Here is a 17,376-nt window from a genome sequence, read left to right as displayed (position 1 = left end):
CCATCTTACCCTGGTGACTACCGGTTAACTGAATCCTTGCTTTAAAAGCGGCCTCAGCATTCCTCCCTCTTCTCTTGGTTCCCTCTTATCCTGTCAAGAGCTTGTGAATTTCTCTCCAGGTCTCTGTGCATCAATTGCTCCCTCCAACCCTAAGGCTGCCGGTGGCTAGTCCTCAAATTGGAATCGGTTATGTTGTTCTGCGTTGTATTCTTCCAAGTGCTTAGTATAATGCTCTGCCCCACAGTGAGCGCTTAGTAAATACCACTGATGGTTTTTAAAGGATTCCACTTTGGCCCCTTGGGGATTCAGCTATATTCCGGAGCTAACAAGGAATGGTATTTTTGAGGGCTTGCTTACTGTGTACAGAGCAGTCTACTAAACAGTTGGGAGACTAGAGGTGGTAAGAATCTTCTCTGCCCACAAGGAACATACAGTCGAGAGCTACTTGGGTGACAGCATTTTTGGTTTCAGGGCCGCCATTTAGGATAATTCTCACTTAGTAGTGTGAATTTTCTAATTTCTCATTCGAACATATTTACGGAGCATTTACTGCGGGCAGAGCATTGTACTAAGGGTTTGGGAGAGTACAGTATGACAGTAACCAAAAGTATTCCCTGACCACAGCTAGTTTGCAGTCATTTATTCATTCAATAGTATTTACTGAGCGCTCACTATGTGCAGAGCACTGTACTAAGCGCTTGGAATGGACAATTCGGCAACAGATAGAGACAATCCCTGCCCATTGACGGGCTCACAGTCCAATTGGGGGAGACGGACCAAAACAGTAGCAATAAATAGAATCAAGGGGACGTACATCTCATTAACAAAATAAATAGGGTGCGGTATTATCGAGCACTTACTATACACAGAGCACTGTTTTTCCATTATCTCTCTGAAGGTCATCCCTTTAGCCCTTCTCACTTGGGGGTGTTTCTTATACCCGTGATTTCTCCCTCCTTTCTAGGTCTCTTGGACTGGGGGACGTCTGTGGTTTAGACGGTGTCAGGTGGCAAAGGATCTGCCGGTTATTATTCACCTTCCCGTGTTCTGGGTTCCAGCTAAGACAATCAAACAGGTCTCAAGTGCGTCGATCAATCAGTGAACATTATTAAGCACAGCGCAGAGCACTGTACTAAGCGCTTTGGAGAGTACAGTAAAACAGAGCTGGTAGACACACTCCCTGCCCGCAACAAGCTTGCCGTCTGGGTACATTTGGTCCTGCACTTCGATCACTAGTGTTTATTGAGCTCTTACCATGTATTGTATTAAGCACTTGGGAGAGTACAATAAAGCAGAATTAGCAGCCTCATTCCATCTAGAGCAGGAGATGGACATTAATAAGAATAAATAACAAATAATATGCGGTTGGAGATGGGGAGAAAATCAAACGTCCGAAGGTACAGATCCAGGTTCATGGACAATGCAGAAAGGAGAGTGAGCAGGGGAGAAGATGGCTTAATCGGGGAAGGCCCCTATGGAAATGTGTCCTCAAAAATGCTTTGAAGGTGGAGAGAGTGGTGGTCTGGCATATATAGGGGGGATGGGAGTTCCAGGCGTGGGGGAGGACATGGGAAAGGGGTCAGCGGCACGATAGAGGCACAGTGAGTAAGTTGGCTCTAGAGGAGCGGAGTGAGCGGCCTGGGCTGGAGTAGGAGATTAGTGAGGTGAGGTAGGACAGGGCAAGCTGACCGAGGGCTTTAAAGCCAATGATAAGGAGTTTCTTTGCGACGTACAGGTTCTTGAGGAGTGGGGAGACATGGACTGAACGTTTTTGATAACAAACGATGCGTGCAGCGGAGCGGAGTATGGATCGGTGGATCGGAGCGGGTGGAGGCAACAGGCCGGGGGGTCGGCAAGAAGGCCGATGCAATAGTCAAGGAGCACTTGATCCTATCTGGTGGGTATCAATGTTCTGTGCTCACGCCTGCCTCTGCCCTGGAATTCTAACCAGGGGATCGCTTTACCTTCTGTTGACCTAAGGGTTGAGTGAAGCAAAGGTTCGGACTGTCTCACCGCAACTGGTCTGCAATCACTTCAAATTTATTTCCTGATCTGTTTGGTGGCAAACACTGTTTAATCATCACTTTTAAAGTTGTAATTACGGGACTGAGATTTACCAAGAAATGCTTTTGAAACCGAGAAGCCGAGGAAGGAAGAAGATGCTTCCCGTTTTTCTCAGTTCCATTTGGTGCTCTTGTGCCTGACGACGCCCATTTCTCAATCAAACGTATTCATCGCCAGGCTTGGAAAGGGTTTATCCACCGGAGAGGAGGTTGGAGGAAAATTCTCCGGTACAAACGGAAATATGTACAACCCTCCCGTGGAGTCAGACTGAGGCAGATGCAGAAGAAAGAATCCTGGTTGAGATCATAAAAATAATAATAATGAAAATGGAATTTGTCACGTGCTTAGTGTGTCCCAGCCACCGTACTAAGCGCCGGGGTGGATACAAGCAAATTGGGTTGGACGCAGTCCCTTTCCCACATAATGATAATAACAACATGTGTGGTATTTGTGAAGTGCTTATTACGTGCCGGGTACTGTACTAAGCCCTGGTGTGGATACAAATTACATCGGACACAATCCCTGTTCCACTCGGGGCTCACAGTCTCAATCCCCATATTACAGATGAAGTTCCTGAGGCACAGAGAAGTGAAATGATTTGCCCAACGACACACGGCAGACAAGTGGAGGAGCTGGGATCAGAACCCACGACCTTCTGACTTCTAGGCCCATGCTCGACGCACTCCATCACGCTTCTCTATTTTTCTAGATAGCTTACCTACCTATCTACAGACGGAAACGCGCGAAAGTCGAGAAATTCAAAACACCCACCAGAAAGGGAGCAGTCTGTGATGGATCCCAAAAGGTTATCATTCCGAAGGGCTCATATCAAATCGAGGCGGAGGAGATGAAGGTTCGTGACAACACGATCAGGGGTGTCGGACGCCTGAAAAAGCAATAAAGCCGGTCGCTGAGAACCGCGGGAGCTAAAGCAGACCTGTCATCTCTTTCGTCGTCTCGCTCTCTCCCTGGTGTCCGTTGAAGCTCTCCAAGATGTCATCCTCTTGAAACGGGGCACGGACAGTTTGATGGAGTTGCCGTGACTCTGAACCTCGGGGCTGGCTCTGGGACAGATACTGACCGACTGAGAGGGGAGTTCAACTCCTTGCAATTGCCTGTCTCTCTCTCCCCCAAGATGCGCTGCTGTGAGGTATCCAATTTAAAGTTGGATTAAGGCTTAGGATAAGCAAGAGTTAGTTTATCATAACTAACTCTTATGTTAGTTATGCAGTATGCATAGCACACAGGTCTGGATAGAGCAGACTTGGACCACAACTGTTGGTTTTACGCCTCCTGGATAGAGGGTCATTTCCATCCCTGAGCATCTACACATGTGGCAAGAATAAGGTCATTCATCCATTCATCAATTCACCCCTCTAATGCCAACCTTCTCCCTCTACCTCACTTAGCTCACCGCCGAAGCCTCGCCCGCATCTTGCCTCTGCCCCGAAATGCCCTTCCTCCTCAAATCTGTCGTACAATTATTCTCCCCCACTTCAAAGTCTTATTGAGGGAACATCTCCTTCAAGAGGACTTCCCCGCCTAAGCCCCCCTTTCTTCTTCTCCCACTACCGTCTGCATCGCTCTGACTTGCTCCCTTTGTTCATCCCCCCAGTCCCTCGGCACTTATGTTCGCATCTGTAATGTATTTATTTATATTAACGTCTGTCTCCCCCCGCTAGACTGTAAGCTCGTCGTGGGCAGGGAATGTGTAGGTTTATTGTTGTACGGTACTCTTCCAAGCACTTACTACAGTGCTCTGCACACATCGAGTGCTCAATAAATACGATTAAATGAACGAATAAGTTATCTATCAATCAATCCATGGTATTTACTGAGTGCTAAATCAATCGATCCATCATATTTATTGAGTGCTTACAGTGTGCGGGTCACTGTACTAAGCGCTTGGAAGAGTACAAAGAACAATATAACGGGCACATTCCCTACCTTCTCTGTGCAGAGCACTATACTAAGTGCTCGGGGAAATGATAAAAATAATTGTGGCATTTGTTAAGCGCCTACTTAGTGCAGGCACCGTACTAAACACTGGGGTAGATACAAGGTAATTGGGTTGGACACAGTCCCTGTCCCACATGGGGGTCACTGTCATAATCCCCATTTCACTGATGAGGAAAATGAGGCCCAGAGAAGTGAAGCGACCTTCCCAAGGTCACACAGCAAACAAGTGGCAGAGCCAAGATTAGAACCCAGGTCCTTCTGACTCCCAGGCCCGTGCTCTATCCAGTAGGCCACACTGCTACAACGGAGAGAGTAGGCCCGGTCCTTGTCCACAAGGAGCTCACCGCCTGCATGGTCAAAGTCTAGGACCACTTCCCGGAGAGGGTTTTGGGCAGATGACTTGGGCCAAATTAAGACTGGCCTTCATATTCAACTGTTCATATTCATATTCAAACAAGTTCTAATATTCCTTAAAAACCTCTTGCTGGAATGCACAAGAGGGTGTAAACTATCTTTCTGCGCCTCGGCGGCTCTGTACTTCTCTCCACCTCCCCTAATCAAGGGCTCCCATAGCCAACCATCAATCTATCACATTTATTGAGCCCTTACTGTGCGCAGAGCACTGTACTAAGCACTCAGGTGAGTACAGCACTTAGAACGGTGCTCGGCACAGAATAAGCGCTCACAGATACCATCACTGTTATTACAGCATAACAGTATGACACATTCCCAACCCACACTAGCTTAGAGTCTAGAGTGGGAGGCAGACATTAATATAAACAAAATTACAGATGTATTTGTTAAGTCCTGTGGGGCTGAAGGTGGGTGGAAAGGAACAAACCAGCGTAACGCAGAAGGGAGTGGGAGCAAAGGAAATGAAGACTTGGTCCCGGAAGGCCTCTCGGAGAGGTGCCTTTAATAACTGGAGTGGGGAGAGGCAGGAGGCTGCGAGGTCAGCAAGGAGGTTGATATAGTAATCAAGGCGGGATAGGATAAGTACTTGGATTAAGACGGTAGCACTCTGAATGGATTTTAGCAATGCCGTGAAGGTTGGACCGACGCTTACGTGAAATTTATATTCCCCCACTCCGATTTCACCCTCTACATTCTCAAACTCTGCATCCAGGTGCTGGCTGTTATTTATCAGACCTACGATCGCATTCCAGGCGAGAGCTCAGAAAACACTGACGATGGAAGCAGAGAGAAAGAGCCTGAGAGTCACAGGACCAAGACCCTACTCTTTTCACTTGCCGGCCGTGCGATCTCGGGCAAGTCACTTCACTTCTTTGTACCTCAGTTTCTTCATCCCTAACACAGAGGCTCAGTATTTGTTCTCCGTCCTACTTAGACTGTGATTCCACATGGAACAGGGACAGGGTCTGACCTATCTTGGATTTACCTCAGTGCTCAGTATGGGGCTGAGTAAATATTAACAGCTTTAACAAACAACTTTCTAACTGTGGAAATCCCTCAAGACTCACTGCCCTGGAGAACTAATTTGCTTCCCTGGATTGAATGATCATCTCTACATCTCCAGCCCTGATCTTTCTCCTTCTCTGCAGTCTCCTATTTCCTCCTGCTTTCAGGACAGCTCTACTTCAGTGTCCCGCCGACACCCCAGACTTAACAAATCCAAGATAGAACTCCTCATGTTCCCACCCAAACCCTGTCCTCCCCGTGTCTCCCCCGATTAGACTGTAAGCCCGTCAATGGGCAGGGATTGTCTTGTTGCCGAACTGTCCATTCCAAGCGCTTAGTGCAGTGCTCTGCACATAGTAAGCGCTCAGTAAATACTAGTGACTGAATGAATGAATGATTTGTCCATCACCGTAGACAGCACCTCCATCCTCGCTGTCTCACAAGCCTGTAATCTTGGCACTGGTTCAACTCCTCTCATTCAACCGACATATTCAATCTGTCACCAAGTCCTGTCGGTTCCACTTTCACAACGCTACTGAAATCCGCCCTTTCTCCTCCATCCAAATTGCTATCACATTTATCCAAACGTTTATCCTATCCCACCTTGATTATTGCAGCAGTCTCCTCGCTGACCTCCCTGCCACCTGTCTGTTCCCACTCCAGTCCATACTACAGTCTGCTGCCCAGATCATTTTTCTACCAAAACACGCAGGCCATGTTTCCCACTCCTCAAAGACTTCCGGTGGTTGCCCATCCACCTCCACCTCAAACAGAAGCTCCTGACCAAAGAATTTCAAGCACTCAATCAACTTGTCCCCTCCTACCTCGCCTTCCTAATGTCCTACTCTAACCCGGCCCACACACTTCACTCCTCAAATGTCAACCTACGCACTGTACTTCATCTTTTTCATTTCTATTTCTGTATTTCATCTCTCTCACCGCCAACCTCTTGCCCACGTCCTGCCTCTGGCCTGGAACGCCCTCCCTCTTCATATCCGACAGCCCAACACTCTCCTCACTTTCAAAGTCTTATTTAAGGCCCATCTCCTCCAAGAGGCCTTCCCTGACTAAACCCTCATTTCCTCTTCTTCCAATCCCTTCTGCATCACCCTTCCATTTGGATTCGCACCCTTTATTCACGTCTCCCTGTGACATTCTGCCCCTCACCCATAAGGAGTGCAAAGGAGCGAATATAGGTGACCGAAGCTATATCCTACTAAACGCAAGCTACAGAGAACTCAGTTGAGGTGCTTATCAGACGTACCGAGCGTGGCCCTGGGAGTCAGGAGGTCATGGGTTCTAATCCTGGCTCTGCCACTTACCTGCTGTGTGACCTGGGGCAAGTCACTTTACGTCTCTGAGCCTCAGTTACCTCGTCTGTAAAATGGGGATTGACCACGTGAGATTCACGTGGGACAGGGACTGTGTCCAACCCGATCTACTTCTATCCACCCCAGCGCTTAGTACAGTACCTGTTACATAGTTGCTTAACAAATACCACAATTATAATCATTAGTATTATTTATAAGCAATAAACTTTTTATCCCCTGTACCATTCAATAAATTTGATTTATTGAGCACTTACTCTGTGCAAAGAACTGTACTAGGCTCTTGGGATAGTACAATATAACAATAACAAGTGTTGGTAGACACATTCCCTGCCCACAGTGAGCTCACAGTCTAGAGGGGGATTCAGACATAGTTGTCAATAAGGACATATATATAAATGAAATGCTCTTTGGTTATTTGATAGTCATCCCACCTCCACAACACTTAGGTGCATATCTTTAAATTATATATTATAAATTACTCATTTATTCCTATTAATGGCTCTCTCCCCTTCTGGACCGTAAACTCATCATGGGCAGGGAACGTGTCTACCGATTCTGTTGTATTGTGCTCTCCCAAGTGTGCAATACAGTGCTCTGCACACAGTGAGTGCTCAATAACTACGATACATCGATGGAATTTAATAAATAGGAATCAATAAATTACAGGTATACCACCTGGGGTGTGTCGTCCATTCTCGATTTGGAATCCAAAATGAACCCGGCCCTGACTTCCATTTTGAGGTTTGTCAGTGACACTTCCACACCGCACAGGATTTATGTCCATATCGATAATTTATCTGGTGGTAACGATGTCTGTCTCCCCCTCTAGACTGTAAGCTTGCTGTGGGCAGGGAATGTGTCTAACAACTCTGTTGTGTTGTACTCTCCCAAGCCCTTAGTACAGTGCTCTGCACACGGTAAGCGCTCAAAAATATACCATTGATTGAGTGACCACAATAACGTTCATCCCCATGTCTATCCACTCTCTACTTCCACTCTGGCACATAGTAAGCGCTTAACAAATACCATAAAAAGGTGTCCTACCGCCCTGGGATCCTGGGGGGGGGGGAGAGAGGAGAGGAGAGGAGAGAGAGAAGGTGTACAGGAGGTGTGAGCCTACATTATGGATTCCTCACCAGCCCTTCCTGCGGCCTAATCCTTCTGCAAAGAGAAGTGACTCATTCCCTCCAGAGTCAGAAATCTTTCAGCTAATTTAACCCCTGCCTGCTGGGTAATTCTCGCTTTTGCTTGAGGAAGAGTTTAAGGGCAACCATTTTGTGGGAGATCCCGGAGATAACGATCCACGAGGGGAGAGCAGGTCTTAACAGGAAGAATTTCCCAGAGTGCACTATCTCCATCACTTGGGGCCTAACCATCAGAGGAAGAACGAGCTCTGAACCGTCGGCTAACGGGAGAGACAGTGCTACGTTTCTCCAAACCACCAGTAACTCCGTCCTGGACCAATCCAGCCGGTGTTATCCGAAGCCAGCTTTCAATCAATCAGTCATATTTACCGAATGCTCACTGTGCGGAGAGCACCGTACTGGGAGAGTACACTACCAAGGAGTCGGTTGATACATTCCCTGCCCACAAGAAGCTCGCACTCTAGAGGGGGAGACACACTTTAATAGAAATAGAGAAACGACGGTTAGGTAAATGAGTGCAAATAAATAGATTACATATCTATATGTAAGTGCTCCGGGGCTGAAGAAGAGGCAGATAAAGGGAGCAGATCAAGGTGACACAGAAGGGAGTGGGAGAAGGCCAAATGAGGACTTAGTCTTGGAAGAGATGTGCCCTCAATTTAGGCTTTGAAGGTGGGGAGAGTAATTGTGGAATATTAAAGAGGTAGGGCATTCTGGGCTAGAAGCAGGCCGTGCGTAAGAGGTCAAAAGGAAAAGGAAGCAGCGAATCAAGGAGTCAGTCAGGCGGTCAGTAGGATTTTTTGAGCACTTGCTGAGTGCAGAGCACCGTACTGCTTGGGAGAGTACAACGTAACAATATAATAGACACGGTCCCCGCCCGCAAAGAGTTTACAGTCTAGAGGAGTGTTCTAAGCCTGTCTCTGGACGGAAAACTCATTGCCTGGAGACCGCAAGCTCAAAAGATGAGGACCAGCTGCAAAACTGGACCAGCAGCTTGCAAATTTAGAGGGACCCCAGAAGAAGTGTAAGTTTCTCCCTGCTTTCTGTACCAAAGAAAAGTGTTTCCATGGAGCAAGACATCTACTACATAGGCCTGGAAGAGGGAAAGGGTTACAGAAAATCACTCAATCAAATTTACTGAGTGCTTTGAGTGGTATTTACTGTACTAAGCACTTGGGAGAGCCCAGTTCGAAGGAGATAATACATTCTCTGCCCACGAGATAGTGTTAGTAGACAGGATCCCAGCCCTGGAGGAGCTTATAGGATAGCTTGGTGGGTGACAAATAAAAATCACAGGTAGGGGAACCAACAGAGTTTACAGGTAATGATAACAATGATGGCATTTGTGAAGCACTTACTCTGTGCCAAGCACCGCACTGGGGTAGATACGAGATAATCTGGTTGTCTCACATGAGGCTCACAGTCTTCAACCCCATTTTACAGATGAGGTGACTGAGACCCAGAGAAGTCGTGACTTGCCCAAAGTCACACAGCTGATAAGTGGCGGAGCAGGGATTAGAACTCATGACCTCCAAATCCCAAGCCCGGGCTCTTTCCACTAAGCCACGCTGTAACCTCATTATGGACAGGTAACATGTCTGCTAATTCCGTTGTATGTCACTCTCCCCAGCGTTTAGTTGGTGCTCTATACAGAAGCACTCGGTAAATACCACTGATGGATTGATATACAGGTAAGCGCCGTGGTGGAGAGAGACCGAGAACCTAAACCCTCAGTAGTTGAGAACTCAAGTGCACAGGTGATGAAGTAGGGAGAGAAAGTAAGGCGAGGAGAGCTGTGGGCAGGGAACGTGTCTGCTTATTGTTGTAGTCTCTCAAGAGCTTAGTACAGCACCATGTAAGCGCTCAATAAATACGTCTGAAAGAATGAATGACTCTGGGATGTGAAAGATCTCGGGAGGAGGGGGTTGTGAGCAAGGGGTCAAGGGTGAGAGAAATGAGGGTGAGATTCAGTGTGTTTTTTATCATACTCGTTAAGAGCTTACTATGTGTTAAGCACTGTTTTAAACGACGGGGTCGATGCAAGTTTATCAGGTTGGGACTGCGACACAGTCTAAATTGAAAGGAGGAGAATTTAATCCCCATTTTACAGGTGAGGTAAATGAGGCACAAAGTGAAGTGACTTGCCCAAGGTCACACAGCAAGCAGTCGGCAGAGCACAGATTAGAACCCAGGTCCCCCGACTCCCAGGCTCGTGCTCTTTCCACTGGGTCAGGCCGCTTTCCCTTTTCAGTGTGTTAGTTGGGAACGGGTAACTCCGGTTATTTTGCCTGTCTATTTTTCCTCGACCTTATACCTCACGGGGTAGAGGGGGCCTTCTCCCGACAGACACCCAGATGGAAGGCCGGTTTCATTGGGCGGTAGAGTGATTCACCTTCTCTAAGTGATGAGTCAGAAGGCCGAATGAAGACCAAAAAATGATCCTTTTCTTCACCTGGCTTTGGTGAGCTGTTTGGGATTAAAGTATTAAGGCAAAGGTCTTAAAGATAAGGGAGTTAAAGTGGGGAGTTGAACTTCTCCTCCAAGAGGCCTTCCCCGATTGAGCCTTCCTTTCCCCCTCACCCACTCCCTTCTGCGTCACCCTGACTTGCTCCCTCTAGTCAGCTGTGTGACTGTGGGCAAGTCACTTCACTTCTCTGTGCCTCAGTTACGTCATCTGTAAAATGGGGATTAACCGTGAGCCTCACGTGGGACGACCTGATGACCCTGTATCTACCCCAGCGCTTAGAACAGTGCTCTGCACCTAGTAAGCGCTTAACAAATACCAACATTATCATTATTATTATTATTATTCATCCCCCCTCCCGGCCCCACAGCACTTATGTCCATATCCTTCATTTATTTATATTAATCTCCGTCTCCCCCTCTAGACTGTAAAGTCGTTGTGGGCAGGGACTGTGACTGCTTATTGTCATATACTCTCCCAAGCATTTAGTACAGTGCTCTGCACACAGGAAGTGCTCAATAAATACGACTGACCAGCTGACTGAAGACAAGGTGGCGACCTCCAAACGTAATCGACATCCCTTCTCTCTACACTCTGGTCTCCCAAACTTTACACAACTTCCTTTTGGATGCCAGAGGGATCCAAGCAGCAAATTTGCGTTGAAATTAACCTCAAATTCCCCTTCATTCCATCGGCTCGAAAATGATGATGATGGCGTTGTCGAGGATTTACTCCGTGTCAAGCACTGTTCTAAGCTCTGTGGTAGATACACACTAAATCAGGTTGGACCCAGTCCTGGTCCCACATCGGGCTCACAGTCTTCATCCCCATTTTATAGATGAGGTCACTGAGGCCCAGAGAAGGGAATCGATTTTGTTTCGTTGAGCGCTTACTCTGTGCAGAGCACTGTACAGAGCGCTTAATAATCACAATGTTGGTCTTCGTTAAGCGCTATGTGGAGAGCACTGTTCTAAGCGCTGGGGTAGATACAGGGTAATCAGGTCGTCCCACATGAGGCTCACAGTTAATCCCCATTTTACAGATGAGGTAACTGAGGCACCGAGAAGTTAAGTGACTTGCCCAAGGTCACACAACTGACGCGTGGCAGAGCCGGGATTCGAACCCGTGTCCTCTGCTGGGGAAAGAACAATCCAACAGAGCTGATCCCCGCCCACAAGGAGCTGGCAGTCTACAGGGGAAGACGGACATTCAAATGGATTAGGGATGGGGGGAACAAGGAAACGATGGAGGGTCACGGAGCAAAAATCAACTGGGGGAAAGGATCAGAGGGCTTAAAGAGGAGAGGTCGGAGAGGGAAGTCAGGGCTCAAAATTCAGGGCTAAAGGTTAAATTGAAATGACTTACCCGAGGTCACGCAACAGACACGTGGCAAAGCCGGGATTAGAAACCAGGTCCTCCTGACTCCCAGGCTCTATCCACTGCTCTATCCACTACACCAAGCTGCTTCCCGAAGGTCAGTCACCTTCAGCGGTGAGTGTTAAACATCGCTGCTCCGCTCACTGTTCACTTCCTTCATTCCTATTTCCACCGCCATTTGGTCATCACATTCAGCCTCGTTTGAGATCCCAGTTTTCCCCTCCCCAGATGCAGGTGTAGCGACTGTCCACGCCACCGATCTTCTCTGAGCTCTCTTGTTTCCGGTGAAAATGAGAGAAGCAGGGCGGCCTAGTGGATAGAACGCAGGTCTGGGAGTCAGAAGGAGGGTACTCTCCCAAGTACTAAGTAAGTCCTCAATAAATACCTTCTCCCAAGTACTAAGCAAGTCCTCAATAAACACCTTTGATCGACTGACCTGAATCCCGGCTCTGCCACCGATCAGCTGGTCGACTTAGGCCAAGTCATTTCACTTCTCTGTGCCTCAGTTACCTCATCCATAAAATGGGGCTGTGAGGCCCATGTGGGAGGTTGACCGTGTCCAACCCGACTGACTTGTCTCTTAGCCCAGATAAGAGAAGCAGCGTGGCTCAGTGGAAAGAGCACGGCCTTGGGAGTCAGAGGTCATGGGTTCGAATCCCGGCTCCGCCACTTGTCAGCTGTGTGACTGTGGGTGAGTCGCTTCACTTCTCTGTGCCTCAGTTACCTGTAAAATGGGGATTAAGACTGTGAGCCCCACGTGGGACACCCTGATTACCCTGTATCTACTCCAGCGCTTAGAACAGTGCTCCGCGCATAGTAAGAGCTGAACAAACACCAACATCATTATTATTATTATTATATGTACAGTGTTCTAAGTGTTCTAAGCGAACAGTGCTCTGCACACGGTAAGCGCTGAACAAACACCAACATTATTATTATATGTACAATGCCTGTACATAGTAAGCGTGTAAGAAATACCATTTTAAAAAAATCCAAGGAGGTGACTTTGCAGCATGTCATTTGCCGACTCAGAGACGGCATAAAACTGTAGCCAGATCCTCACTAAATTGTGTGAAATTAATGCCCAGGTTTGACCCTGCAGAGCAGAATCCACATCTCCATATGCCCATCTCTGCAAACGCACATGCAAAGATCCATAAATAGCCACGCAAACGAATATAAATAGGTATTCCGCTCTTTGCTGCCGCATAAATGGATAGCTACATAGGCGTGACATACATCTCTGCATATCCTGCATAAGTTAGTGCTTAACATTAATAAAGTGCCTGAGAGCTGCAGGAAACCCAGAGCAAAGTGTGATGGATTGTGATGTAATAGAATCTCCACAAGATATACTCTAGTCTGGCCTAGAGACAAAGAAATCTCAGATCTGCTAAGAGAGCGACTCAGTAGTTCATAAATCTAGCCCAAGAGCGGGCTCTGGGAGTCTACCCACACACGCATCCCAGACCCTCATATCAGCAACCCAAATGTTAAGGGATTAAGGCAGAATGAGAGGTAAGGAAAATATCAAGCATATCACTGGCTATCCTATTAATCTTCACCGTCCTCCGAGAGTAATGCCGTCCACGAGGTGGGGTGGAAATGATTAGGGAAGGAAGCGTCATTACAAGAGACGAGGAAAGGTCTGCGTATCGGGTGGGTGCCGTGGAGAAGAGATGTCTTCCTTTGGAAGGCTCAGTCCCTTGAGACGCAGTAATGATCCAGTCTGGAAAGAAGGATCTACCTCCATGAATCGCAACTACACTATGTCATCTCCCCCGACTACAGATACCCGTGGACCTGGCTATTGAACCTAAAAACACGAGACAAATTGGGCGATTTGTGAAGAACCCAGAAAACATCTTTTGTAGAAAGGCAGCATGAATACCGGGCTGGTTTAGCTTGTCAGCCTATTTTTATCCATCTGGAATGAAAAGCTCCCTGGTTCTTGTTATTCTTCTGGGCAGGGAATTTGAATCTCATGCCCCACTGTCCACTCTGCTAAAGAAAGTAAAAACCTCCCCTTGACAAACGTCTTCTGAAGCGTCAAAAGTAATGAGACTAGATCCGAATGGAAGCAACGGAGATCTTTCCGTAATCGAATGGAGGCTGCACGGGATCTCGAGAACCTTTCAGATATTCTGGCCCCGACGAGCCATCGAGATCGGTTGACTCTGCTCAGAAATTTCCAGCCTTTCAGACCCCAGATCCAGCTGCCAGATTTCAAGTCAATACGGCTTGTCTAGATTCAGCCCTCTGACATAAAAACAAGTTGAAATTTATTGAACTCCTCTAAGCCGGTAGTTTAGTCTTGTCAGATACCCACGGCGTACGATTGTGCTGAGAAAATCCGACTTCTCACACAGAGGAGGATTAAAATCAACCTGGGTGGGTTTTTTTAGAGCCTTTTCTAATCAGTCTCCTATTCACCGGTCTATTCTGTCACTCACAGTACAAAAGTTCATAATGACCCATTTTTCTTGCCACATAAGATAAAGGTTTACTAATTTGAGTTTGGATTGTTTGTGTTCCTTAATAACACCCCCTCTGGGTGATTGGAAACAAAAAGATCTTTTGATGTTGGCTTGCCTCACTGAATGTAGAAGGTCCCATTGTGCCTTAATTCTCAAAGGGGAATGGTGGAAGTAATGGTATTTATTGACTACCCACTGGAGGCTAATGAAATATATTAAAGGTCCCTGGGGAAGTACAGCAGACACAAGGCGCTAGACCCTGATGATAATAATAATGATGATGCTGGTATTTGTTGAGCGCTTACTATGCGCCGACCACTGTTCTAAGCGCTGGGGTAGACACAAGGGAATCAGGTTGTCCCACGTGGGGCTCACAGTCTTAATCCCCCATTTTACAGATGAGGGAACTGAAGCACAGAGAAGTGAAGTGACTTGCCCACAGTCCCACAGCTGACAAGTGGTGGAGCCGGGATAAACCTTGGGGGGGGGTCACAGAATAATGGGTGAAACGGACATAAAAATATTTACCCACAGTGAAATCAGAACAATAATAATGTTGGTATTTGTTAAGCGCTTACTGGGTGCAGAGCACTGTTCTAAGCGCTGGGGGAGATACAGGGGAATCAGGTCGTCGCACGTGAGGCTCACAGTTAATCCCCATTTTCCAGATGAGGGAACTGAGGCACAGAGAAGCGAAGTGACTTGCCCACAGTCACACAGCTGACAAGTGGCAGAGCTGGGATTCGAACCCATGACCTCTGACTCCCATACCCCTGCTCTTTCCACTGAGCCACGCTGCCGCCCAGTAAAGGAATTTACCATTGGAATACGTATGTACACAGGGTTTTTGGTTCTTGTTTCCTGGTTTATTTTAAAAATGGTATTTGTTCAGCAGCTACTATGTGCCAGGCACTGTACTAAACGCTGGGGCCTTGTCTTGGCTTATGCTGTCGAGTCGTCTCTGACCCAGAGTGACTCCACGGACGCAGCTCTCCCAAAACACCCACCTCCCCCTGCAAACCTTCTGGTAGTGCATCCGCGACAGCGTGGCTCAGTGGAAAGAGCACGGGCTTGGGAGTCAGAGGTCATGGGTTCGACTCCCGGCTCTGCCATTTATCAGCTGTGTGACTGTGGGCAAGTCACTTCGCTTCTCTGGGCCTCAGTTACCTCATCTGGAAAATGGGGATTAACTGTGAGCGTCCCGTGGGGCAACCTGATTACCCTGTATCTACCCCAGCGCTTAAAACAGTGCTCTGCACATAGTAAGCACTTAACAAAGGCCAACGTTATTATCCACAGAGGTTTTTTGGTAAAAATATGGAAGTGCTTTGCAATCGCCTTCTTCCGCTCAGTAAATCTGAGTCTCCACGCTTGACTCTCTTCCATGACGTCGCTGCCAAGCACAGGTGAATTTTTGACTACTTGCTGAGACTGGAAGGGTCCCGGAAACTCCGGGACTGAGACGGGGAAATGCCGGGGTGGATACTAGCTAATCAGGTTTGGACACAGTCCCTGTCCCACATGGGCCTCCTAGTGTTGATCCCCTTTTTACAGATGAGGTAACTGAGGCACAGAGAAGCGATTTGCCCAACAAGTCGTGGGATAGAACAAGTCAGGATTAAAACCCAGGTCTGAGAAAGAGTATGGTCTAACAGCAGAGGGGCCTAGAGGAGAGAACGTGTGCCTGGGAGTCAGAAGGACCTGGATTATAATCCCAGCTCCGCCACTTGTCTGCTGCGTGACCTTGATTAAGTCACTTCACTTCTCTGTGCTCAATGACCCCTTCCGCAAAATGGGAATTAAGACTGTAAAGCCCCATGGACTGTGTCCAACCTGATTAGGTTGTATCTACCCCACTGCTTAGTACAGTGTCTGGCCCATAGTAAACGCTTAACAAATATGGGTGTTTTTTTTTTTTTAACAAAAAAGCTACTCTCCATCCTCAGGAGCTCCCCTAAATTTCCACTTCTTCCAGGAAGCTGGTCATGGTTTTAAGAGGGATGAAGTGTGGATATGCTGAAGGCTGTGTCACGGGCAGAAAACCACATCGATCAATTCGATCCAACCACCACCAGGCTGATGTCTTCTCCAAAGTACCATGATTTGTTCCTGTCCGTCGGAAAGAACACTTCAGCCAAGAGAGAGGTAGGTGAGCCCTGATTCTATTTTAATAACAATAACAATAAAAATTGAGGATTTATCAAGGGTTTACTCTGTGTTTAGCGCTGTACTAAGACGCGGAGTAAAATATAGTGCAATCAGATCAGACACGATCTCTGTCCCAAATGGGGCTCTAGTCTAGGGGGAAGGGGGGCAGGGGAGAGACGAGAATTTAATCTCCCTTTTACAGTTGAGGAAACTGAATCCCAGAGGAAAGGAAGTGACTTGTCCAAGGTCACACAGCAGACAGGTGGAAGAGCCTGGATCAGAACCCAGGTCCTCTGACACCCAGACCCTCGTGCTTTCCCTTAAGCCATGCCACTTCCCTTTTTCATTTTCCTCATTTGCCCTCGACTGACTTCTGTTTTTGAGCTCCGCGTGTTTACCAAGTAATGGGAGATAGCATGAATTTTCCCCTGATTTCTCAGCTATTAACCCAGGAACCCCAGCTTCCATAGACCACGGCATGGCCAGCTCTCTCAGTGAAATTCACACTTTTACACCACTCCAGGTCTGGTTGGATAACGCTTATCAGTCAGTCAGTCAATCGTATTTACTGAGCATTTTCTGTGTGCAGAACACCGTACTAAGCGCTTGGAAAAGAGTGTACTATAACAATATAACGGACACATTCCCTTCCCGCAGGAGCTTGCAATCTAGAGGGGAGACAGACACCAATATAAATTAGATGTCACTTCCAACTTCATCGTTATCAACGGCTTTGATCGAGCGACTGTATGAACTCCACTGACCTATTGTTTTTGCACCTGCCGTGGGAGTTAAAGACGTAACCCGGCGTCGAGGGATTTACACTCTTAGGATTCGCCATGGGAGACCTCCTGGGAAGTGGTCTTCCATCACGTCAACGGGATGCTAAGTCACTCATCTTTTCCTTTCACTCATCGTTTCTTTTTGCCGATCATACCGTCCTCTTCGCCTCTCAGGTTCGCACCCGGAGAGTTTCCGGTCGTCTACCAGTC

At 47.5% G+C, this 17,376-nt stretch overlaps 1 long non-coding RNA gene across 1 annotated transcript; it reads right to left on the bottom strand.

Annotated features, from left to right (window-relative positions):
- Positions 1 to 2,055: 2,055 nt before the first annotated feature.
- Positions 2,056 to 11,789, bottom strand: LOC114806032. Its single transcript, XR_003754157.2, has 3 exons — positions 11,748 to 11,789; positions 2,836 to 2,950; positions 2,056 to 2,357 (listed from the first exon to the last, which is right to left on the bottom strand). It is a non-coding gene; the product is annotated as an uncharacterized LOC114806032 (long non-coding RNA).
- Between the last annotated feature and the right edge of the window lie 5,587 nt (positions 11,790 to 17,376).

This window comes from Ornithorhynchus anatinus, chromosome 21 (genome assembly GCF_004115215.2).
Source record: "Ornithorhynchus anatinus isolate Pmale09 chromosome 21, mOrnAna1.pri.v4, whole genome shotgun sequence".
NCBI classification, from domain to species: domain Eukaryota; kingdom Metazoa; phylum Chordata; class Mammalia; order Monotremata; family Ornithorhynchidae; genus Ornithorhynchus; species Ornithorhynchus anatinus.
This window is presented reverse-complemented; position numbering and strand designations above follow the sequence as displayed.